Source organism: Astatotilapia calliptera, chromosome 7 (genome assembly GCF_964374335.1).
Source record: "Astatotilapia calliptera chromosome 7, fAstCal68.1, whole genome shotgun sequence".
Taxonomy (NCBI): domain Eukaryota; kingdom Metazoa; phylum Chordata; class Actinopteri; order Cichliformes; family Cichlidae; genus Astatotilapia; species Astatotilapia calliptera.
The window spans coordinates 2,152,478-2,164,173 of record NC_137428.1 but is presented as its reverse complement, the minus strand read 5'-3'; the positions used below and the strand labels follow the sequence as shown (position 1 = coordinate 2,164,173).

Sequence of the window (11,696 nt, the reverse complement as noted above, 5' to 3'; positions counted from 1 at the left end):
CAGAGATGTTTCAGATAAATCACCTAAAAAACTCACAAGAATGAAATTGACATTCATTTTCCTCAACACCTGAGCAGCAACACTTGTGACCTCCACTGACTGGTAAATACCCAAACTCTTTACTCCTCTGCTCCTGTACGATGGGAGATTTTACCCTGGAGTCATCTTTGTTAAAACCAGCAGCAGTTTAATATTTTTAACTATGCTTTGAAAGTGTTTTCTTCAAATGGGAATTTAGAGTTGAAACGTGTTGTATTCAGCAGCCAGAGGCTAAATCCTGCCCTTCACTAACTTTAATACATTTTGACCTGCCAGGTTGTAGCTGTGGTCCGGTGCACAGAAGAGTGCACCTCTGCTGCATTTGCAATAAAAAGCTGACCAACGCAGAATGAAACTTAAAGGGAAGTTGGTGCCGGAGACAAAGAGAAACCTGTGCATGGATCTTCTCTCTTGATTTGTTGCAGGGAGGCTGCAGGGAGTCACTGAGCTCAAAGGAGTGTGTAGCTACGGCACAACAAGCAGTTTCTTTGAGCCGAATATAAAAGTGACGGAGCTTTATGTGCAGGTAAGTTGTAAGACTACGCCCGTTGTCCAGCGTGCTGTTGCCTAAATAACAAAGAAAACAATGACCCTGTCATGTCTGCGTCAGTCTTGAAAGGACAAACAGCATAATTATGCAGTTGCCACTTTAAAATAATCCTTCTTGTCAGTGGAAATTCTTTGTCATTTCCCAACACGGACACTTGCAGCATGCTCTCATTTATGAGAAACTGGTGGAGTTTCTACGCCCAAAGATAACGATCTTTCCTCAAATGCATTCTTTTGTAAAAACAAACTCACAGTGAAGAATGTGAAGGTGGACACGTATCAGTGCCACTCTGTTAACCTGCTTAACCTGCAGTAACCGAACATTCAAGAGATTCCCCACCCCACCCCGAATGCACAGACCGAGTGGATAGCTCACAAAATGTGTCTTTTTTCACAACAAATTCTCTCTTAATGTCCATGAAAGAACTAGAAAAGCTGATCGCGTCCTTGATTGTTAACGTGAGCTTGTCCATTGCTCAAATGAGCTGAGCTTTAAATCAGCAGAAATAAAAAGCTAAGTGTTTCTTTAATACAGCAGTTAAATGTGGAATCAGCTGCTGCCACTGGGTCCAGTTTTACACGTTTGTATGAAAGTATATTTAAAGCTCCAGAAAAGTTTCATTTACCCCTAAAGATGCAAAATGCTCTTCATGCTTCGTTAGAAACTGCATTACTTATAAATGTGGAAATTATATATTTATTATTATTTATTTTTAAAAAAGGAGAACACTGAGGTCGATTAGCTCAGAACTTTGTTTTATATCTTCTCTTTGAACAAGATAGAAATTTAGGGGTAACATGGCCTTACAAACCTATTACACACAGCCTATTCAGTTCATAGGCTGTGTCTATGAACTAAAATTAGTTGAAACAATTGGTTAACATTTCTGTTTTTACGTTTGACTACGCACGTTTAGCTTCATTTCTGCAGTTCCACAATAGTATGTGTGTTTTATCCCTGGTATGAAAAATGTTCAGCTGCTGACGGGACAGAGTTCTTTGGAGTCGTGATGCAAAAACAACCTTTATCTTCACGGCGATGTCACACAGACACACTGAACACTGATTCTGAGGAATGCTTGACTTAACAAACACTGGTTGTTGCACAATCACAAAGCAGAACATGAACATATTTCAGTCTTCTTCTTCCTCCTGCTCCCTTCAGGGGGCGCCACAGCAGATCATCAGCCGCCATCTCCTCCTATCCCAGCATCCTCCTCTGTCACACCAACCCTCTGCATGTCCTCCGTCACTGCGTCCTTTGAGGTCTTCCTCTTTTCCTCCTGCCTGGCAGCTCCATCTTCATCACTCTGTCCAGTATATCCACTGTCCTTCATTCCCTGCTTGGTCATCTCTTTTCACTTCCTGTGTCATTGTCTTTTATTTTCTTATCTCTAGTCTATGTCAGAGCGCCTGTTTCCAGGCCCCGTCTGCGGTCTCCAGTTCCTTGTGCCTTTGGATTTTCTCCCTTTTGGACTTTTCACTTTTGCCCATTGGGACTTTGTTTTGTTTTCTCATTGTTTGTTAAATCTCACCTGTTTTCCATGTCTGCATTTTCACATCTCAAAGTGATATTTGAGTCAATTTCAGGGCCTGTAAAGAAGTTTAATCAGTAATTCAGCTTCTACCAGGTTCTGACTGTGAGCCTCAATTACACATACAGTCGGGGAAGATGGCCCCGCCCCTCCCTGAGCCTGGTTCTGCTGGAGGTTTCTTCCTGTTAAAAGGGAGTTTTTCCTTCCCACTGTCGCCAAAGTGCTGCTCATAGGGGGTCACATGATTGTTGGATTTTTCTCTGTATGTAGTATTGGATTGTCTACCTTAGAAGAGGAAAGCAGGTATTTGTTAGACCTTTCTCAACTTCAACACATTCTGTATACATGTTCTTCTACATGAGGTGTATATGTACAGTGGCAAGTGTTCATATTTTCTGCTTGTGAAGTTGTGTCTCATTGTTGTTTTTTAAATTCTTCAAATGCAGTCATCACTTCAAACTATTCACAGTAAATGATTTTTTGTTTCTATGGGCGGAGTCTCCAACTTTGTGATTGCAGCCTTTTCTTAGAACATAAATCTGTGTGTAATCCACCAGTTTAATGTATCCTTCCAGTTACTTTGGAAGCTCTCACACTCAGACCTCTGAGCCGAATCTGAAACTTCCTTTTTGAGAGATTTCAGGTTCAGCTCATCAGAGCTTCCAGATGAAGTTCATCCCAGTTTAATTCTGATACCACTTACAGGGTCTTTGTGATAAATCCTTAAAGTATTTTTCTGGAAAGATCTCAGCTTTAAGGGCTTCTCATCCATCTCACCCATCATCAGCTTTAGACCCAGTTCCAGCTTCTGAATGCTTGACTGTCTTCCAACAGTTTGAGCCAGTGTCTTATTCTGCTTTAAAAGATATAATTGATCATCTCAAAATCTCTGGTTCCCCGCATGATATTCTTTCTTCTTGTTTCTTTAAGGAAGCTTTACATGTTATTGGTCCTTGTATCTTATCTCTGCTGAATGCATCATTGTCATCAGGTTGTGTACCGTCTCTCTAAGCATGCTGTTGTGCAACCTATTATGAAAAAGAAAAATCTTGACCCTAATGCTCTCACTAACTACAGGCCGATCTCCAAACTCCCTTTTATTTCCAAAATATTGTAAAAGGTAGTTCTAAAACAACTTCAGGCCTTTTTAGATGCAAATGGTATTAATGACAAGTTTCAGTCTGGTTTGAAACCTCGCCACAGCACAGAGACAGCCTTACTTAGAGTTTTTAATGATCTTCTTTTAACTGCTGACTCTGGATATTCTGTGGTCTTAGTTTTACTTGACTTGACTGCTGCTTTGGTTAACCACAACATTCTTCTATCAAGAGTGGAACATGTTGTTGGTCTCAAAGGTTTTATCTTGGTTTAAATCCTACCTCTCAGAGAGGTCGTTCTCTGTTGCTATGGGGCAACACTCCTCGGCTTCTGCCCCTATTTATTGTGGTGTGCCTCAAGGGTCCGTGCTCGGTCCTGCTCTCTTCTCTTTGTACATGTTGCCCTTGGGATAAATTTTTAGTAAATACAACATCTCCTTTCACTGTTATGCTGATGATATCCAGATTTATTCACCTTTGAAATCTGATGTGACTGCTTCTTTGCAACCTCTGTTCAACTGCTTGCATGAAGTTAAAATTTGGTTATCACATAATTTTCTTACATTGAACGAGACCGAAATCATAGTCTTTGGTAGTCACACTCCGCTAAACCAGTTAGCTGATGCCCTAGGCCCTCTCGCTAGCCATCTCTCGCCCACTGTAAGGAACCTCGGAGTGTTCCTGGAGGGCTCTTTTAAACTCGAGAAACAGGTCTCCACTGTGGTAAAAAACAGCTTTTACCAGTTGCGTCAGATATCCAAAGCAAAGCCATTCCTTCCTTTAAAAGATCTTGAAAAGCTTATCCACGCATTTATTACATCCAGATCGGACTACTGTAACTCCCTCTACTCGGGCCTCCAACACTCCTCTCTTTGCCGGCTCCAGTTAATTCAAAATGCAGCTGCGCGTCTTTTAACAGGTATGAGAATTCATGAACACATAACTCCAATGTTAGCCAAATTACATTGGCTCCCTGTTAAATATCGCAAAGATTTTAAAATTCTTTTGTTCACTTTTAATATTCTGAATAATTTAGCGCCCAGCTATCTGAACTACTCCACTCATACAATCCCAACAGAGCAGATCGTCCAATCACAGGCTCCTAGCACAACCTAGGTCTCGAATGAAGTCGAGAGGTGACCGGGCCTTTGCATCCGTGGCACCCAGACTCTGGAATAACCTCCCTGTTCATGTTCGTACTGCCGAGTCGATCCAGTCTTTTAAATCACGTCTTAAAACTTATCTTTTTACTTTGGCTTTTGATTCTAACTAGTTGGTCTAGCTTGTTGTGTTGTTACCTATTGTTTGTTGTCCTGTTTTATTGTTTGTTTTAATTGTCTCATGCTTATACTGACTGTGAAGCACTATGGTCAACACTGTTGTTTTAATATGTGCTATATAAATAAATTTCGATTTGATTTTGATTTGAATTCAGTCTAGTTAAGTTTACTTCTCCATGGCACCGTTACAGTTCTGTTACCTTTCTTTCCTTACAGTTCACCATGGATAAGCTGGTCTCCGAACTTTTCGGCCTCTGCCCAACCATCATCGAGATGTATGACAATATGAAGGACAATGACGAACGCTGCAGGCGGATTGCTGACAGGGTCAGAGCTTTGGAGGGACTGGTTTTAACCGTCAAAGAAAGGGGATCAGGCAGAAACTCTGGCGCTGTGGAGAAAGCGCTGAAGGAACTCCACACCATCTTGAAACATGCTGAGAAACTGGTGTCAAAATTCTCAAAAAATAATCGGCTTAAGCAGTTCATGATGTCAGGCAGCATTGGAGCAAAGTTCAGCGAGGTGAACCAAAGACTCACTGAGAACTTCCAGATGCTTTCTGGAGCTCTGCAGGTTGAGCAGAGCAACATACTGCACAAGGTGTATGAAACTGTTTTAGGGCGCCCCTACACACCGCTGCCTAACCCCCCATGTCCTACGTTTTCCCCAGCAGCACCGCCTATCCCCTCTCCTCCCGTGCCTGCCGCCTACATCATGGCACCCATGCGGGCTTCGACGCCTGTTCTGGCCCAGCCTTTCTGCAAAACTACAACAGTTCGCGTTCTTGTCTCCAATAACATGCCCCCGATGCCCGTCATTAGGACCATCAGCCCTGTTTCTGTCGTCAGAACTGTTTCACCGATGGGTTTTCGGCTCTACTAGTTTGGCCAGTCGCTTTGCATGATTTGTGATCAATAATAATCCCTATTTAATCCTCATGGGCCTTCATTCCTCCTGGAAGGTCTTCTTGACTGGGAAGCTGTGAAGGTAACTTTCATTCTCGAGAAATTCTTTTGTAAAAGAAATACTACTTTTTTTTCACGATTAAATAGATTTGAGAGGGATTCAAAAACAAACAATTTTAATAAAGTTTTGTGAAACAATGAAATTATTCCTTGCTGAAATGAGTGCACACATATTTATTCTCTTTCACATTGTTATGTAATTTGTGTCCTCTTGTCCTAGTGCTAAATGAATCTCTAATAAATCAAGGAGCCTATGTGTGTCTGTGTGGTTTTCATCTAATTTAACAATCGTTCATCTGATCTGCTTCAAACTGTGCAGTCTGAGGATGCAGCGTGGTGATCAACAGTCATGTCATGGTCCTGCGGCCATGACTCAGTGACTTTGTGTTTATGTTCTTTATTGTTATTATTCTCTTTATTATTCTTGGGCTGTTTTGGGATGGTTTGTGTTTTGGGATTTTAGATACTGGGTTTTGGGTTTGTGCTCCCTCTGTTGGTCCCTGGTGTTAGTGTTCCCCTGTCTCGTCAGGTTAATCAGGTCCAGCTGTTTCCCCCACCTGTGTGTGATTTCCCAGTGTCTCTTTGTGTACTTATAGTGTGTGTTTTCCTCTGCTCCTCGTCGCGTCGTCTGTGTTCATACTCTGTGAAATCCCCTGCGTGCTCTCCCTGCTGTTCTCCCTTCATGTTCAGGTTTGCCACTCCTTTGTGTAGTTTCACCCAGTTTAGTTCATCCTTAGTTCTGTTTTGCCATCTCCACTTTATGTTTGATATTGTCAATAAATCGCCTTCACATCTGAGTAAGTGCTGAATTTGAGTCCTCCTTTCCACTCTTCACACGGCCGCTGCCCCGGACCGTGACAAGTCATTGGCTAATAACGTAGCACTACACCCTCTCGTCCAATCGCATAAGCCCATGAAATGTCCCCTGGCTTCACGGACAGGGTTTACGTTGGAATAAGTTGGACAAATCTTTTAAAAGTTGCCAAGAAATATCTCCCACTAATGTTTCTGTCGCATCGGTGAGCTGAAACGCCAAACTAGTCGGATCGAGTGTTCAGCTGTTGCAGAGAAACACTGAGCCGGATGAAAAACCTTTCCTGCGTTTCTGTTTTCTTCTTCTTTTCTGGAATTAAAATTCACAGTGAAAACACCACAAAGATCAAGAATAATACATTCGTAGGACTTTTATACTTTTACACATCACATATAAATCAAGTTGAAGAATGAAGCACATCATGAGCTAGTTAATTATAATAATCTCAAATATTTTAAACTTTGTGATTTCAGAGGTTTAACAAAGTTTCCTATAATGTGTGGTCTGATCTTCATTGCAGGACACAGTAGAACGTGTTATTTTCTTGGGCTGAATTTGATGCCACTCCTTTCTGTGTCTCCTCCAGTGTCTCCTCCTGCTCTGCTAATTTTGCCTCCAGCTTGGACATTTTTTTCTCGTTTATCCAGCTTCATCTCCCGATCGATGTGTAGAGCCCCAGACAGCGATATGTAGTCATCAGTGAGGCTCTTGTTCAGATTTTCAAACTCTTCCACATCTGATTCATCTTGTGAGCCTCTGTGAATTTGATGTTCAGATGGCCCCGCCCCTCCCTGAGCCTGGTTCTGCTGGAGGTTTCTTCCTGTTAAAAGGGAGTTTTTCCTTCCCACTGTCGCCAAAGTGCTGCTCATAGGGGGTCACATGATTGTTGGATTTTTCTCTGTATGTAGTATTGGATTGTCTACCTTAGAAGAGGAAAGCAGGTATTTGTTAGACCTTTCTCAACTTCAACACATTCTGTATACATGTTCTTCTACATGAGGTGTATATGTACAGTGGCAAGTGTTCATATTTTCTGCTTGTGAAGTTGTGTCTCATTGTTGTTTTTTAAATTCTTCAAATGCAGTCATCACTTCAAACCTGTCAGAGGATGTACTTCCTGAGGCAGCTGAAGAAATTCAACCTGCCAACACGGACGATGATGCAGTTCTACACTGCAATCATCGAGTCCATCCTCACCTCCTCCATCACCGTGCGGTACGCTGGAGCCACTATCAGGGACAAACAGACTGCAGCGTGTTGTGCGCTCTGCTGAGAAGGTGATTGGCTGTCACTCTAAAAAGTAATTAATGGGATCTTTAGTCATTACTTACATATATATGTTGTTGTGAAATGAAAAATCAAGTTCATAAATACTGTTAGACTTCCTAATTAAAATTTTTATTTTATTGAGTTCGGGTGACACATAAATTATGCCTCTTTACTCAATATATAATCGTGATTTGTCTGAATTTAAAATCTTCTTTTAATCAAAAAACAATATAATTTTAAGTTCTGTCGATGTAAAATACAACTTGATGACGTGTAAACAGCTCACAGTTCCCTTCTTCTACACAAGCGGACATATTCAACAGCACGTGTTCAAGGTTTATCAAGAGCTGTGTTCATCGCGAACGGTGAGTAATTTTATGCGAAATTACACATATCTGCAGTCGCTCTGGATTTTGTTAGTTTACTTTAAAACAACGACGTAACATACATAACATACATCTTAGCTTGCCCCCGCGTTTGTGTGAAAGGCTAGAAGACCTTCAGTCTAGATCGAGAAGGAGAAGGAGAAGAGGGCAGTTCGGTAATGAGCTTTGTTGAAAATGTGATCAGAAGAGAGAGGCTAATACCTGATGGCACTGACCCACAAATACAACGGGCTCACCGATCCCTCGGTCCTAAGCCAGGTGCTGATGCCGCTCTCCGTTCCATTGTCGTCTGTTTTCTTCCGTTCAAAACAAAGGAAACCGTCCTCAGAAACGCATGGCAGAAGAAGATCCTCGTCAAAGACAAACCCATCGATTTTGACCATGATTATACTGCCACGGTAGTACAACAGCGCCGTGCACATAGAGAAGTGAAAAGCGCACTTAAACAAAAGGGCATACGATTCTAATTCTCTCCAGGGTTTAATTAGAGCCCCCGGGCTCGGTGTGAATAATGCAGCACCTGAGCGCACCTGAGCGGCCTGCTCGAGCAGAACGAGGAGCCGCAGGGAGGCCGAGAGAGCACCACCTCCAGAGGGAGAGAGAGGGTGGTGAAAGGGTTTGAAAGAGTAACATCATAACATCTGAAGGTTTTCATGTCACTCTAATGATGTCCTGACAGAACCACGAGGGGCATCAGAAACATCTGTGTCACACCTGTCCATCACTACATCTGTGTTAGTGACACTGCTGGAAGAATCCAGATTGCTTTGATTATTGTTTCCTTCCATTTTGTTTGCACTAACACTGCAAGCATCAGACTAAATCATACTTATTATTTATGACCCCACAGCACCATATCACCCTATTAGAGCACTTCGCTCTCGCTCTGCAGGCCTACTTGTTGTTCCTAGAGTATTTAACAGTAGAATGGGAGGCAGAGCCTTCAGTTTTCAGGCCCCTCTTCTGTGGAACCAGCTTCCAGTTTGGATTCAGGAGACAGACGCTATCTCTAATTTCAAGATTAGGCTTCAAACTTTCCTTTTTGCTAAAGCATATAGTTAGGGCTGGACCAGGTGACCCTGAATCCTCCCTTAGTTATGCTGCAATAGACGTAGGCTGCCGGGGATTCCCATGATGCATTGAGTTTTTCTTCTTCACTCACTATGTATTAACAGACCTCTATGCATTGAATCATATCTGTTATTAACCTCTGTCTCTCTTCCACAGCATGTCTTTATCCTGTCTTCCTTCTCTCACCCCAACCAATCACAGCAGATGGCCCCGCCCCTCCCTGAGCCTGGTTCTGCTGGAGGTTTCTTCCTGTTAAAAGGGAGTTTTTCCTTCCCACTGTCGCCAAAGTGCTGCTCACATGTCATTGTTGGAGTTTCTCTTTTGTCTCTTTATTATCATAAGGTTCTTACTCTACAATATAAAGTACCTGGAGGCAACTGTTGTTGTTTTTTCTGTATAAATAAAAGTGAACTGAGTTGAATGTAATTTGGTTGAACAGGAAATTCACATCATGGATCTGGAGCAGCTGTGTGATGATGTCATGTCAACATGGACCAAAACCTCTGAGGGATGTTTCCAGAAACTTTTTAAATTTGTGCCACAAATGACTAAAGCAGAAGAGAGCTCAGACTCAGCTTCACTGTCATTCAGCCATTTGACATGATATGAATGAAAAACAGATTCTCTGTCCAGGACCTGGGTCTGAGCGACCCAGGGTCCATGAGCATTTATGACTCTTGTTATATGATATGTGTTTGTTTCTGCATTGTGCTGCTGTTCCTGTGTCTATGATGTTGGAGACCTCACCTGCTCAACCGCCTGCCATAACCACGCCACCATCACTTTACCTACCTGTTGCTGCTGCATCACCGTCCAATCTACCCCCAGTGGCTGCTACACCACCATCATTTCCACTGCCTGCAGCTGCCACACCAGCACGGCCTGCGTGTCACAAACCACCTGCAGTGCTTCGCCATGGGCCATCGGAGCTCTTACGTGGCTGGACCTACTACAAGGCTGTCATCAGATCACTGGCCGGCCACCAGAACTGCTATGCCACAGCTGCCAGACCTGTGGCAGGCCGCTCGAGCTGTTTTCCTGCCGTCACCGTCCATCGGGCCAGCTGCCAAAACTGTGGCAGAACTGTGGTTGATTTTTTCAGTTTTTTGGGGACTGTTTTGACAGCGCTGCTGGACGTGCGGTCGGACTTTGAAACCGTTGGGATTAGGGGCTCTGTTTGCTAGAGGATTTTGTTTTTGCACGGAGAGTGCGGAGACTCGGGAGCAGAGCACAGACACTTGGGAGAAGGCGCGACACGGGAGTCGTGGGAGCGCACTGGAGATTTGTTGTGTGTTACATTTACTTCACTGTAAATCAACGCACTGTTTACTGCACAGAGTCCAGCATTTAGGTCCTTTCTCCCCCACAGTCTGCCACACAGACCGTGACATTCTCAGGTCTCAGTATTGCAGCATGCTACCAAACAACGAGTAAAACATTACAAATAACTACAATTAATAGAACAAGAAATTCTCAAAAATAAGTACTGAAATATGCAAAAACATAAATAACAATCACAAATATATAATATTTAAATTTGGTTCTTCTTTATTTTAATGACTATTTACAGATTTTCACTGGAGGCATCAAAACTATGGATGAACACATGGAATTAAACCCTCGGCCTTCTCTCAGCGAGCTTCATGCTGTAGTCACCTGACATGGTTTCACTTCACAGGTGTGTTAACTCCAAAGCTGGAATCCTGGAATTTCTTGCCTTCTGAATCTGGTTGGGACTAGAAGTCAGGGTGGCACGCAGTAGTGCTGCACGATATTAGGAAACCCTGCGATGTGCGATAACTGCGATCAATATTGCGATAACGATATGACTTACGATAAAATAAATAGCAAAACAAACAAAAAACCCCGACCACATAATTTCCGTTTTACTGCAACAGTTTTATTTAAAGAAAGCTGCCGTATTAGCAGTGCAACAACAAAGTGCACTTTAACATTGAAACATTGCCCCCATAAAAATTTTTGGGTCTTCTTTAAGATCCCAGCTGGCCAGCACCTCACGTAATACACGGGCTATATTTTCACTAGTGTGAGAGTTTGGAAAACACACAGTCTCTAGACACCGTGTTTTCAGTTCAAAGTCTTCGGTGAGGAAGAGCACTGTGAAACTCATATATGGCTCCGTTGTACGACTTGATCATAGGTCTGTAGCATAGTTTTCAGCTTGGCTCAGTTCAAATGTGACGGTCTTGTGTAGGGCTGGGTATCGTCCATGATTTCTAGAATGGATTCGAATCCGATTCACAAGGTCCTGAATCGATTCGATACACGATTCGATTCAATTTGATTCGATTCGATTTAAATCTGGGAAATTTTGCCTCAGTCAGATTATAATTCAGATCAGCACATTTACATATTTTTGTATCTATAAAAAGGAAGCTGACACACGCAAGACTTTATCACAGGTGTGAGCGTCACAGCAGAGGCCTTTGTGTCAAAGTAGCTGAAGATAAAACACAGAAACACATGAAGGTGGTTTTCCTGGCCTGGATTTTATAAAAATATTCTGCAGTACATCAAAAACGAAAGAAAACCATTAACCAGCTTATGAACATTGCCTCTGAAGTTACAGCGGTTTTATTAGAGACAGCGTTTTGCATAATTTTAAAAAGTTTACATTTGTTCAGAAGCCTGTTGAACGGCAGAAATTAGGTTTTCTCTTTGGAAGTAAGT

At 42.5% G+C, this 11,696-nt stretch overlaps 2 long non-coding RNA genes across 2 annotated transcripts in view; one reads left to right on the top strand and one right to left on the bottom strand.

The window, feature by feature from the left end:
- LOC145429642 (uncharacterized) overlaps positions 1-11,696 on the bottom strand; it is a 47,480-nt gene that overhangs the window by 13,141 nt on the left and 22,643 nt on the right. The gene's annotated exons all lie outside the window — the stretch shown is intronic.
- LOC113027209 (uncharacterized) lies at positions 10-10,639 on the top strand. Its single transcript, XR_013909903.1, has 4 exons — positions 10-102; positions 316-565; positions 4,717-5,801; positions 6,866-10,639. It is a non-coding gene; the product is annotated as an uncharacterized LOC113027209 (long non-coding RNA).